Source organism: Zalophus californianus, chromosome 3 (assembly GCF_009762305.2).
Source record: "Zalophus californianus isolate mZalCal1 chromosome 3, mZalCal1.pri.v2, whole genome shotgun sequence".
NCBI classification, from domain to species: Eukaryota; Metazoa; Chordata; class Mammalia; order Carnivora; family Otariidae; genus Zalophus; species Zalophus californianus.
The window spans coordinates 55,432,332-55,446,778 of NC_045597.1; positions in this window are offsets into that span (position 1 = coordinate 55,432,332).

The following is a 14,447-nucleotide window of genomic DNA, read 5'->3' on the forward strand; positions in this document are numbered from 1 at the left end:
CAGATTTATTGAGGAGTATAGCGAGCTCACAGAACCATTGAGAGAGGGGAAAAAAGGAAACCAAACCCAAAAAACTCAAAATCCTAGACCCACAAACCAAAACCACACTAAGCAAACACCTGGTCTGCCAAGATGGCTGCTCCTCCTTGTGGCGACCAGGAACCTGCAGACTCAGGAAGCCACAAACACAGCTGCCGTCGGACTACACTGTCTCGCCATCCTTCAAACCAGCCAAGAGACGACTCCTAAGCCTGCCTCTCTCTCCATCGTCTTCATTCCAAGTCAGCATTTCGTTTGTGTTCATCTAATTTGGGAAGCCTAAAATATATCTAGCTCCTACCTGCAAAGGATTCTGGGAATATGTTTTTGGTTTCCAGGCTTGTGGTATGGACAGCCATAGCAGCGGGTGGTTGGAATGGGTGTGGAAAGTACAACTGTAGCTACTTTACCTCTGAAACATCTCATACGTCGATTTCCAAACGACAGAGTACCTGCATAACCTAAATCTCTCTCCTTCTCCCCAAAGTGGGAAGCCCAAAGCTACATGAGTCCCTGCCTCTGTCTCTAGGGGATTTGTATTCCTCTTCTAGTTTCATCGCATCCCGTCTTGATATCCTGGGACCTGGGGACTGAATTAAAACTTAACTCAAACCAACACATTTATAAAGCAATAAGGAAAACTGGTGGCAGGAGAGGAAATAGGACAGGGCAGGGGAGGGAAAACCATATTAATACATATGAAAACATATGCCTAACAGAGTGAACAGATACACAAATCGGCTGAATGCTTAGTGGCCAAGTGTTAAAATAAATACTTTGACAAAGGCAAGACCAAAGCTAAATATTGCCAGCATAGGAGGGACTTCTTAGACATAAGAATCAATCCCAAATATTATCAAAATGTTTAAATTATTGTTACAAATTTTAGTGGCCCACTCGAAAGTTACCAAAGTGCAGAACAACGTTCTCCAGGCCCTGGGTTACTCTCATGGCCACCATACTGCACATGAGGAATACTAAATCATCACTTGCTCTCAACTGTAGTTGGAAAGGCAGCAAGACTGTTTTTTTCTAGCTCTGCCAGAGGTCTTTGACGGATGGGATGTTACCATTGTAGGATGAAGCTTTCCTTCTTCTCCAATCACAATTGGCTTATTTGCAACTCCTGGCCTTGAAGAGCAGTAGATCATGATAATGCACTTTCCCTAGAGCAGTCTCACAAACTGAAGCTCTGTGCACTGTTTGGATAAGCTTGCTGCATAGTTTTAGAAGTAGAATTATGATTGTAGTCGTGATTCGCGCTCTTCTGTTCCTAATATTTTAGCATGCACTTTCAGCTTCAAACAATCACTCGAGAAAATTTTGTCCTTACATATTGGAAGTAGATATTTTTTAGTGGAAAGTACAATTCTTTGACTCGTGAGAACAAAATGTGTTTTCTCCACCCACCTTCTTCTCTTCTTCATACTTTGTCTATTCTTTATTATTCATGGATCACAAATGACAGTCATGCTCCGTGTGATTTTGGAGGGTTTTTTGCTTGGGAAATTTTGAGGTGGCAAAGTTGATATTCTACTTTAAAATTAAAATGCAGCCTCACAAAATGTGAAGAAATCTCTAATAGAACTTCAAACAAAAACCATGGCCTAAATTTAATTAAATACAAAAAATTATATAAATTCTTAAAGGAAACACGTTTGCCTGCCATTATGCATCAGCCCATTATAGAAGGGTAACATGAGAAAGAGGTACTAAAGACAGAAGATAGTGAGACAGATGTGGGAGCGGTAGACAAACATCTACCCATGGGGATCTAAATGTTAGGAAGCAATGGGGTGCTGAGCTTGCACTTGAGACTAAGTGCGTCCTTAAATTTCAAGCCCTGAGCACCTTGCTTGCCTCACCCTGTGTTAGCACTTCTGAATTTCCATTAGTAAACATTGAGCAAGGACACAGTTGTGAGACAGTGGTCTTCTGTGGGGCTTGCTGTGGTAGGTCAAGGTGACCCTACAGCAGAGTCTAGGGATGTGCTACTGGGAAAGTGTGTAGAACAAAGGACTTTGCAGAAATTCAGAGAATGATGGGGTACCTGGGTGGCTCGGTCATTAAGCATCTGCCTTCGGCTCAGGTCATGATCCCAGGGTCCTGGGATCAAGCCCCGCATTGGGCTCCCTGCTCTGCGGGGAAGCCTGCTTCTCCCTCTCCCACTCCCCCTGCTTGTGTTCCCTCTCTCGCTGTGTCTGTCTCTGTCAAATAAATAAATAAATCTTAAAAAAAAAAAAAGAAATTCAGAGAATGAGAAGGGAGAGTGAGCCAGTGCTCCCCAAGAGCTCTTTTTTCTCTTAGATTATTCCCTCTAGTAGCCCTCCATCCTCCTGCTCCAATATGGACTAGTCTCAAGCCACATGTACAGTTATTATTGTGTGACTTTCAACACCTTCTCTCCTGTGTGGGGTCCCTTCTAACCTGATCTCATGGGTTTCTTCTTATTGGTGTACTACTAGGCTTTCTGAGAAAATGTTCATGACAGGTTCCTTTTTTTTTTAAGATTTTATTTATTTATTTGTCTGTTTGTTAGTTTGTTTGTTTAGAGAGCATGTGCAAGCAGGGGAGAGGCAGAAGTAGGGGGAAAGAGAATGCCAAGCAGACTCTGCATTGAGCACAGAGCCCCACTCAGGGCTTGCTCTCACTACCCCGAGATTGTGACCTGAGCCAAAATCAAGAGTCAGACACTCAACTGACTTGAGCCACTGAGGCACCCCAGCAGGTCCCTTTTTGAGACTTTATATGGCTGGAATATTTTTTATTTCATCATCAAATCTTATTGATAATTTGGCTAGGAATAGAACGATGCATTGAAAGTTGTCCATACAGAATGTTGAAAGCAATGCTCTTCTGTTTCCAGTACGTACTTTTTCATATTTATTTTACTGGATAATCTGAGAATATTAATTAAAATATTTAAAGTTTTCTCTTAAATTCCTCTTCAAAAAAGTTATTTGTTTAGGTCTCTGTTTTTTATGTTGGAGACAAATCAAATAACTTGGTGATCCCAAGCTACCCATTTATGATAAAGAGTGGGGCACTAAAAATCTGACTGACTTCCTCTGTTCTGGCCACAGTGCAGTAACAGTGACCAGGTTTACTCCTTTGCTTAAAACAAAGACTTGTATACAAATGTTCATAGCACTTTATTTTTAATATCTCAAATGCCCATCAATCAGTCAATGGATGAACAAAATTAGGTATATCTGTATAATGTACTAGAACCCTACTCTGAGATATAATAAAGCAAATTATTAATATATGCAACAACTTTGTTTGAATCTCAAAATAACTATGGTGGATGAAAGAAGTGAGACTGAAAAAAGTACATACTGTGTGATTCCATATATATAAAATTCTAGAAAGTACAAATCAATTTGGTGGGAATTTGGTGGAAGAAATGGGAAACAAATCTGTAGTTTGATTAGTCCTATAACTTCCCTGCTCCTGGTCTTCCCCACCTGGTCCACATTCTAGTTTTAGAAATTTTTATAAATTGTGGGACGCCTGGGTGGCTCAGTCAGTTAAGCGTCTGCCTTCAGCTCAGGTCATGATCCCAGGGTCCTGGGATCCAGTCCCGCATCGGGCTCCCTGCTCAGCAGGGAGCCTGCTTCTCCCTCTGCCTGCCACTCCCCCTGCTTGTGTGCTCTCACCCTCTCTCTGACAAATAAATAAATAAAATTTTTAAAAAGAGAGAAATCTTTCTAAATTGCAAATCTTAACCATTGTTCTCATCTGATTAAATCTATTTGTTTTTGTTATAGAAGAGTAATAGTGAGTTGCCCTAAGACTTGAAAATAAGAGTTAAACACTACATGGAATGAATGTGATTAGCAATTTAAGATCCTAATATGTTTCGGGCAACCCTCTTGGGTCCCCTCCCTCTTTGAGAGCTTTGTACTATCGCTTAAACTTTGTTTTACTATCCCTCATTAAACCTTGCTTTGCTGCCCACCAAAAAAAAAAAAAAAAAAAAAGTTCTTAAAATGTTGCCCTGAAGGGAAGAATGAGCCCATCATCCCAGCATCCCCACCTGTGGAAACTCACAGGTGCAGAAAGCCACCATTGCTAATAGACATGTGTTGTATCCCTGGATGTATTGCAGATGAAATGGTGATTAGGAACCACCTTTTAAAGAGATTTGTGCAAAAGGGGAGAGGAATGGAGCCAAGAAGAGGTGAACAAGTGAAACATGTCAGTAATGAGCTTATTCTTTCACCTGACATGGCAGAGCTGGACAGAGTGGTTTCTCATTTGGGAAGAGTGAAAGGTCATAATAGTGATTGTGACTTTCACTGTGATGTGCTACCAGAGACAGACTTCTGCTCATCAGTTCCTTCCAGAATTACCTAAGCTGCATAGAGAACGGTGATGCCCCTTCTTCAGGAGCCCAGATCCAATAACTGGTTGATGAAGGGTGTCTTAGCCCGGACCATTATAACAAGTGCCATAGACTGAGAGGCTTACACAACAGATGTTTATTTTCTCACACTTCCGGAAGTTGGAAGTCCAAGATCAGTGTGCCACCATGGTCAGGTTCTTGGTGAGAGCTCTCATCCTGAGTTGTGCATGACTGCCCTCTCGTTGTATCCTTACCGGGGTGGGAAAGAGAGAGCTGTGGTCTTTTCTTCTTACTACAAGGACACACTAATCCCATCATGGGGCCCCACCCTCAAGACCACATCTAAACCTAGTTACCGGCCAAAGGCCTCAACTCCAAAACCCACATGCTGGCAGTTTGGCTTCAACATATGAATTTGGGGAGGACACAAACATTCAGTCCACAACAGAAGGGAAAAAAAGGACTGGCCACACTAGCCCTATTTGGGACAATCCCGAAGGGCCATTCTAGCCTCAGAACTCACCATGGAACCCGCCGCAGTTGTTGTTGCTCTACTCATCCTGCTTCCTTCCGCAGGTGCTGAGCCTCAAGCCTCCTTAATAGACAAGATGGTGGTGAAACTCCTAAAGATGGCCAGGGGGAACCTCCTGTGGAACATTAACTTAGACCTGCTTTGCACTTTACAAGTAGCTTTTGACCACATGTTCCCATTATCTCCTCTAGTTCTCATGAACAACATCATGAGGTATCACTATTTTTCTGCTTTCAGGATAAGGAAACTGAAGGTCAGAGAGAGTACTTGCCTGGGGCCATATGTTAGAAACAGGGCTGGAATATAAGTGTGGCTTCCTGACTCTGACCTTTAGTGACTGGAGTGAGTAGCTCTGAAAAAAAAAAAAAAAGAGGAAGGAAGGAAGGAAGAAAAAAGAAAGAAAGAAACAAAGAAAAATAAACTACAAAACAAGCCTTTGTCACAGGCCAGGTCAGAAAACTTGCTACCCACAGCCTGTCTACTCATGCTATTTTCTTTTTCTTTCTTTTTTTTTTTTTTTAAGATTTTGTTTCTTTATTTGAGAGAAAGAGGGGGGAGGGCAGCAGGAGAGGGAGAGGGACAAGCAGACTCCGTGCTGAGCACGGAACCCTACGCGGCCAGATCTCACAACCCTGAGATCATGACCTGAGCCGAAATCAAGAATGGGACACTTAGTTGATTGAGCCACACAGGTGCCCCACTCATGCTGTTTTCTGTAACAAAGCTGCACTGTCATTTCTGAGAGTATACTCATTTAGATGCCAACACGTTCACAAGTTATACTCCAAGGCCAAAGGCACTGAAAATATTAAAGATACCAGCAGAATCTTAAAATGTTGGCTCCCCTGACAAGTTTTCAGGTTTTTTTCTCTGGGAAAGTAACAGGCGAAATTGCTGTAATTCTTTCTAAGCAATATGGCACCTAGGACATAGAGATGCCAATAGTCTCCTTAGCAACCATGAGCTGCTAGAAGATGAAATCCTGATCTCTATTCATGCAGTGGATCACATGGGGTCAGGTACTGTTTATCTCTCTAGCAGAAACCACAAGTCACTGGGATTTTAATTGCATCCTTAAGATCAGTAAGAAAAGAAGTAAACGGGAGAAATGAGAGCAGTTACTAATGAGCATGTAGTGAACATTAGCTTCTTTGAAGCATGTGCTTTTGTAAAGTATGCTTCAGAAGCCATTGCTTACACACACACACACACACACACACACACACACACACACGCACACTCTTTAGGGCTTCAAACACTGCCTTCTCTTCATTAAAATTCTAAACTCACAAACCAAGCTCATTAAGTGAATGTTTGGTTTGGGAGAATTTTCCAGTTACATAGCCACTTGACCATTATATGTTTGCCTCAGCCAGCATTGCTTTTAACAATCTTGCTTCCCCAAAGACCATAATATTGAGCAATCCCAGAGTCGAACTGAAGCTAAAGGATATAAATCAATGTTATCTCTTTTCATTAAAATAGCCTTGCTGAGGTAGCAGGTGGTGACTGGTCATATAACCAACTGCTGAGTCCTTGACAGATGGGGTCTAAATTACATTTTCTGTTGTCTTTCTGAACGCAATTTCATTTATTTATTTAACAAATATTTATTGATGTGCTCTTGATATTTATATGTATCAGGGCCTCATTAAGACTTAAAAGTTCTATACACAGTAGCATAATTCGTTTAACACAATTTCTCCACCAACAACTCATGTGAGCCGTATTGTTTAATCACATTTATGTAAATTTACAGGACTAGAGATGTTACAGCAGAGTAGCACCCTGTTTCTCATATGCAGAAAAGGAGTAATACTATTTGCAAGGGTCCAAAAAAGAGCGATTTTATAAAGTTGACAAAGTATCTTGCCTTACAAATCAATTTTTTCCTTCAACCTTTAAAAAGAGTTGCTTTGGAAATCTGACCTCTGAGGGAAAGGAAATGACATTTAAAAATAATAGCTGTAGCTTTTTCTTTACTGTCTGCTAAATGAAGGAGCCAGACCAGAGGCAGGCCCGAGGCACCTGGGACCACTAAAAGGAACAGGAGGTTAGTCCTGATGGTATTGTACTTCTCCCTTTTGTCTTTTCCTTTTATATGTTCTTTTATTTTCTTTTTTCCTGCCTAAGTTCCTATTAATGAAAAAATTTTAAAGATTTATTTATTTATTTGAGAGAGAGAATGAGCAAGAGAGAGAGCATGAGCGGGGAGGAGGGGCAGAGAGAGAGGAAGAAGCAGACTCCCCACTGAGCAGGGAGACCAGGAGCCCCGTGCAAGGCCTGGCTTGATCCCAGGACCCCGAGATCATGACCTGAGCCCAAGGCAGATGCTTAACCAACTGAGCCACCCAGGCGCCCCCTTATTAATGGAATTTAAAAGGTAAAAATCTTTCTAACTCCATGGCTGGTGGCAAATATCATTTTAGATGAACCTCTGCCACTTTTTCTAGCATTCTCCATGGGTTATTGTTAGAGATGCAACACTGGAAGACACAATAGTGGGTGCTTGACATGCTGTCAGATTCTTACTGTTTCCAAAATACTGTGAAATTTCCCAGGGATTTGTGGAGCAATTTTGAAAGTCAAGTCAGAGAACCTTGGAATCCTCATGCAGGCAGTTTGTACCGAGTTGTCAGGATGAGCAGTGGATGTTTTAATGTATGTGCACATACTTCTCCCATTTTAGGTATGGGGAGTTCTGATCTTAGGGGAACCCCCCCCCCTTTATCTGGCACCTGCCTTCCCATGAGAAGTTGAATGATTCTGCAACTACTATCGTATAATCGTAGCAAAAATCCAGAGAACAGTAATCCTACCTGTCAAGGAATTAGATTTAAAAAATATAAAACTTGAGTGCTGGAAGAGAATGGAAAGTGTTTGATTTGCCTTGTTCACTGCTCTATTCCCAGCGCAATGAATAGTCAGGGACTATTTATCGAATAACTTAAGGTATGAATTAACCACCCCCATTCTCAAAGTTTCATGTGCATATGAATCACCTGGAGATGTTAAAGTGTAGACTGATTCAGTAGGTCTAGGGTAGGGCTCTAAATTCTGCATTTCTTTTTTTTTTTTTAAGATTTTATTTCTAAGTGATTTCACAACGTGGGGCTCAAACCTGCTCTACCAACTGAGCCAGGGGGGCCCCCCCTAAATTCCGCATTTCTAACAAAGCTTTGAATTGATGCGATATTGTTCTCGGGAGGACCACTTTGAATAGCAAGATTCTAAACCCTAAATTTCAAACTTCCCATTGGTATGTCCATCTTAAAACATACACCACTGAATTTTTCTGCGGTAGCAGCTCTTTTGTTTTATTCGTTAGACTGGCAACGTAAAAATTGGATTGTGTTATAATTGGCCCAGTTGCATTACAATTTGGGGGTCTGTATCCTAAAGAAACGGACTTACCTAGTTGCTAAGGGCATAGTTAAAAGATAAAAGCATTCATCTGCTTCCATTCGTGAAGTTGTCATTTCTTTCATATACGACAAAATTATGACTGATTTAGTTTCTCAAGGTGCATACTACTCGAGGAGACCAGCTTATTTTCCCAGATGCTATCTCATTCACCTTTTGAGGGTTAAGAAGAGATTTTGAAGAAGCATGGAGCTGGGGGGTGTTTTCACCAACACCAATATGCCTGCGCGTTGAGAGGAGGAGCCTGGATTAGTTATCTATCACTGCCTGCCTCTGCTTTATGATGTCTGGGGTCTCAGCTGGAGAATTCAAAGACTAGAAGGCTGAAGCCTTCTCAATGCTTGACCAAGGCAGGAGGCACTTCTTCCAAGGGGGCTCACTCAGGTAGCTGGCTGCTTGGTGCTGCTCACCTGCGCCTCTTTATACATGAACATCTCTACCCAAGGACATAGCCACAGGGCTGCTGCAGTGTTGATATGGTGCTTAGCTTTGCCCAGAATGAGTGAGCTGACAAAGACTAACACAGACCTTTCTCCGGTTTCCTGAGCTTGCTGACAAGGCAGACCTTTCAACACGATTCTTCAGCTTCCCATTCTCTGTTTCATGTTTGATTCGCTATAATTAGAATGGCTTTGTCCCCCTGTTACCAGCTCACCATAGAAAAACTTTTCCTTTTCAGATAACTGACTGAGACTTCTTCTCTTCGCAAAAAAAAAAAAAAAAAAAACCCAAACTCTAAATCTGTATCTCGTTAGCCCTCCCTATGAAAGTCTAAGATAAAATCATCCTGCTGAGACACTCTGATCTCAGATTTAGGGTGCTTCCCCTATTGAATAGCCTGAACAAAATAATTTATGTGTGTGTGTGTGTGAGAGAGAGAGGGAGAGGGAGAGGGAAGGAGGGGAGGAAGAAGGAGGGGAGGAGAGCGAAACAGGTGGAAAGTTATTCTTGTTATGAACTAGCCATGGTAATCATAGAACCACATTCTATTTGTTTAAAGTGAGTCAATAGGTGTAACCTATATCCTATGTCAAGGAAGAGGGGTACTAGGCTTTGCATTTTGAAGGCAAGAGTATCAAAGAATTGGAATATGAGAAAGAAAAGAAAAAAAAAAGAAGGGAGGGAGGGAGGAAGGGAGGAAAGGAAAGGAAAGGAAAGAAAGAAAGATTTTAAAACCACCCCAGAGTTATAGCCAATGGCATCAGAGGGAGATGTCCAAGAAGATAGGCAGTGACTCATACCCAATAGTAGTTTGTTCAGGCATACTCTCAATGTAAGTATTATGGTTTTAATTTTTCTTGCCTGGTGGAATTTAAATAGCACATAGAAAGTTCATCTAGATTCAAATAGTACTATAGCAGGTGCAACATATTTGCTCTCGTCTGCCTCTTCACACCAGAGGATGTTGGTTACATCTGTCTGGATATGGAGAGGGATTTTTATCGTAGCATTTCTCTTTCCACCACCTGCCAACCCCACCACGACACCCAAGACAGAAAGTCAGGGCTGTGAAGTGTACTTTGTAAATCCTCAGTAACCCACACTTTATGCTGAAAAGAGAGAGGGGGCTTTAGTCATTGAGTGAAGAGATTCTTGGAATAAAGCCTCATATAGTTAACCAACATAATGAATAAGCTGAGTCAAAAGATTTGCAGTAATCACTTCATTTAGAAGATGTCAGAAGAAGAGGGAAAAAATCTATCGAAAACAAATTTGCATCAGAATTAAATAAAAAATTCCCAATTATAACTCTTGTAATACTAACAGTCAATTCTTCCTCTGGGTTCTTAACAGCTATTGGATTCATGATTTACGAAGAGGATGCTTGACCCCAGCGAAAGCAATTAACATCCCTTTCACCACAAAGCATTCATTGCTCAAGGTTTCTGAAAGCTGGGAGGAATTGTAAAAGAATCAATATAATAAAATCAATTTTAAAGTGTGATTTACATAATACTCTTTAGATTCAGGCAATACGAAAAATTCTGATTATCTTATTAATGAGGGGTTACAAAGGAACAAAAGAATATACAATGATAAGTAACTGCTAAGGGTTTTCTCCCCAGCCACAGTTAAATCTGAGCCTTGAAGCCAGAAAAACAGATAGCAATGGAGCAGAAATATCACCACTGTCTCCTCTCAGAAGTCATTCCATCTTTTTCTTTTTAAGATTTTGTTTATTTATTTGACAGAGAGAGACATAGTGAGAGCAGGAACACAAGCAGGGGGAGTGGGAGAGGGAGAAGCAGGCTTCCCGCGGAGCAGGGAGCCGAGCAGGGAGCCCGATCCCAGGACCCTGGGATCATGACCAGAGCGAAGGCAGACGCTTAACGACTGAGCCACCCAGGCGCTCCAGAAGTCATTCCATCTTGATCAGTTCTGTCCTCCCAAGTCTAGCTTATTTACTAGTCCCGAGGAATTACAGAGATGTGTCCACGTGGGCCAGCTAGTTACAGAGCAAAGACTCGTGACCCAGTCTCATTTATCCGCACCCAGAGCTGAAATTGTGTGCACACTGAACAGGTTAACTTGGTACTTAATTCTCTACCAATCACAGAAGAAAGATGGCGCCTTTCTCTCTGGATGCTTGACTGGCAAATGCTGTAGGAATCCATTATATACAGGAGTAAAAACAATTAGGCAATCAGCCAGTTGCAAATTTGGGGGCTCCAATTTTAATGGGCCATGCAGGCTCTTCTTGATGGGTGATCAAAGGATGTTGTAGGGAAAAATAAAAAAGACTATGGCTTTGGGCTTGAGGGACAAAGAGCATATGAGCCTGGAAATCAGAGTATTGCAGGTGGATTGCAAGCTGCTCTCCCTGAGGTACTCTTCTAGTACTCAGGATATACGTTTTTTTTTTTTTTTTTTTAAGATTTTATTTATTTATTTGACAGAGAGAGAGAGATCGAGCACAAGCAGCAGGTTGAGGGAAAGGGAGAAGCAGACCCCCGGTGGAACAGGGAGCCCAATGCGGGGCTCGATCCCAGGATCCTGGGATCATGACCTGCGCCAAAGGCAGATGCTTAACCGACTGAGCCACCCAGGCGCCCCCAGGATGTACTTTTTAATCCAAGTACTCATTGGCCTATTACCCAACCATCACATGATGAAAACCTCACTCACTGGCCTTCTCTCAGGTCTGTGACAAAATCAAGTTTTTATCTTTCATCTCATGTGAATGATGCTTGGAAATTTTTTTCCAAAGAATAAATGATAGAATTTGAATATAACAGTTTTGTAATCCCTAATGAAATGCTGGGTCTACAAATAATCATTAATGGCTGCCAACATCACACACACCAAAAAGAAAACTGGGCATGATATATCTCATGCTGAAAGTGCACAAGAGCCCGTATGAAGGAAATAGTCTTCACCTCCACCAAAATAGAACCTGGGTCTGATTATACTTCAAGATCTAACTACCAATTTGTAGAAAATCAAAGGGAAGGAGAAATATCATAAATGACACCCTGTGGAGGATACAATCAATAAAATACAGAATGTAGAAAAGTGTACAGTTTTTATCTAGTTTTTAAAAATCTAGTTTATAAAAAATTTTTCTTTTTTTTAAAGTTTTTATTTATTTACTTGACAGAGAGAGACACAACGAGAGAGGAAACACAAGCAGCGGGAGTGGGAGAGGGAGAAGCCGACTCCCCACTGACCAGGAACCCGACACAACACGGGGCTCGGTCCCAGGACCCCGGGGGTCATGACCTGAGCTGAAGGCAGAAGCTTAATGAGCCACCCAGGCATCCCTAAAATATTTTCTTTTAAAGTTTATTTATTTTCTTGGTAATCTCTACACCAACGTGGGGCTTGAACTCACAACCCCGAGATCAAGAGTCGCTTGCTCTTCAGACCCAGACAGCCAGGCACCCCTAGTTTTTTTTTTTTTAATAACAATGAGAGAGAAAGAGAGAGAGAAAATGAAAGCTAAAAGACATCTCAACCAATCACAATGCATGACCTTTGGATCTCAATCTAGACTATAAAAATTTTTTATTTTTATTTTTTAAGATTTTTTTAAAAAAATGCGTTTTTAAAGTGTTTTTCATAATTGCCGTAAAGGGACGCCTGGGTAGCTCAGTCAGTTGAGCATCTGTCTTCAGCTCAGGTCATGATCCCAGAGTCCTGGGATCAAGTCCCGTGTTAGGCTCTTGCTCAGCAGGGAGCCTGCTTCTCCCTCTCCCACTCCCCCTGCTTGTTCTCTCTCTGACAAATAAATAAAATCTTTTTAAAAATTGCAGTAAAATACATATGACACAAAATTTAATTTACCATCTTAACCATTTTCAGGTATACAATTCAGTGACATTAAGTACATTCACATTATTGTTCAACCATCATCATCCATCTCCAGAATTCTTTCACCTTGTAAAACAGATACTCTGTACTCATTAAATAGTAACTCCTCATTCCCTCCTCCTTTTACTCCTGGCAACCACCATTTTACCTTTTTTTCTACCATGTTTTATGAAGTTGACTACTCTAGGTACCTCATATAAGTGAAATTGCACATATCTGTCCTTTTGTGACTGGCTTATCTTGCTTAGCATAATGTCCTCAAGGTTCATCCATGTTGTAGCATATGACAGAATTTCCTTCCTTTTTTAAGGCTGAATAATAGTCCATCATGGGGTTTGTGTGTGTGTGTGTGTGTGTGTGTGTGTGTGTGTGTGTATTTGTGTGTGTCTGTTTATCCTTTCTTCCTCCCATGGACACTTGTGTTGCTTCCACCTTTTGGCTATTGGGAATAATGTTGCTATGAGAAAAAAATTATATTTTTTAAAGATTTTATTTATTTATGTGAGAGAGAGAGTGAGCACAAGCAGGGGGAGAGGCAGAGGGAGAGGGAGAAGCAGACTCCCTGCTGAACAGGAGCCTGATGTGGGACTCAATCCCAGGACCCTGTGATCATGACCTGAGCTGAAGGCAGACGCTTAACTGACTGAGCCACCTAGGCGCCCCGAGAAAAAATATTTTTAAGATCTGGACAAAATGTTGTATAATCTTTTTCCTCTTTCCCTTTTCCTACTGGTTGGAACATGCAGACATTGTGGTCCACCATGTAGAAAAGGGCAACACCCCAGAGATGGTGAAATAGTAAGATGGAAGAACCATTGGCCCCCCAACTACTTCATGGAACAGAGTCAACTCAGCTGTTTACATGGAAGAGAAGAAAAAGTTACGTTGGCAAACAAGCAAGAACTCTCCTTCCAAAAAGGAGCCTTAAACTAAATTTGTCTCCACTTTACCCATTGATGGGGGAAGCAAGTGCTTGCTTTAGCTAAAATTGTCACCTAACCCTCCCTGTGGAAACTACCCTGCCCATAATGTTTATGTATTGGGGGTAGGAAGTCTGATGCATCAATATGGAAACCCCTAGATCTTGCTCTTAGCAGGAATGTGGACATAATTCCTCATTGATATTCAGCACATGTGGCTTCTCTGGCTTTGAAATCTGAACACTAGTGAGGATCCATCTGTTTAATATGGTATTTTAGGACTTACTGTTATTTGAGATTTTTATCTGGGTACTTTGACCAAGTATTTCAGCGCTATTTCTTAAACATAATTTTATTTAATACATAAAATATGATACAAAAGTTTTGGTAAACCTATATGAAAACAAATTGCATTTCATTAGAGCAATGACAAATTAAATTTTGTCATACTTTATTTAATACTTGATTCCCAGAGTAATCCCTATCGGACAATTAACTTGACTTACTGAGAAGGAGGGCTTCTCGTAGGCCACAGCAGCCGTATGTTACATCACACATGAGGCACTTAACACAAGCAATTCAACTGAATTATGTCATCTGTCAGGCAAAATACATCCAGAGTCTCATCTGAACTCCCAAAAGGAACAATACTTTGTGTGTACTCTGTGTGTTTCATGTTCTGGTACTAAGTTATCACTTGTCAGATGGTCTTATTCTGTTACACAGCAAGGAATCACTAAGCCCCGTCAGTTCTACCTCTTGAATCTATCAATATATGTCCTTATTCATCTATTTCTCTTCATCTCCGCGGCCACCTCCCTAATCCAATCCACTGCCCTCTTCCATTCGGATTAGTGCAAAAATGTCTGAGCTC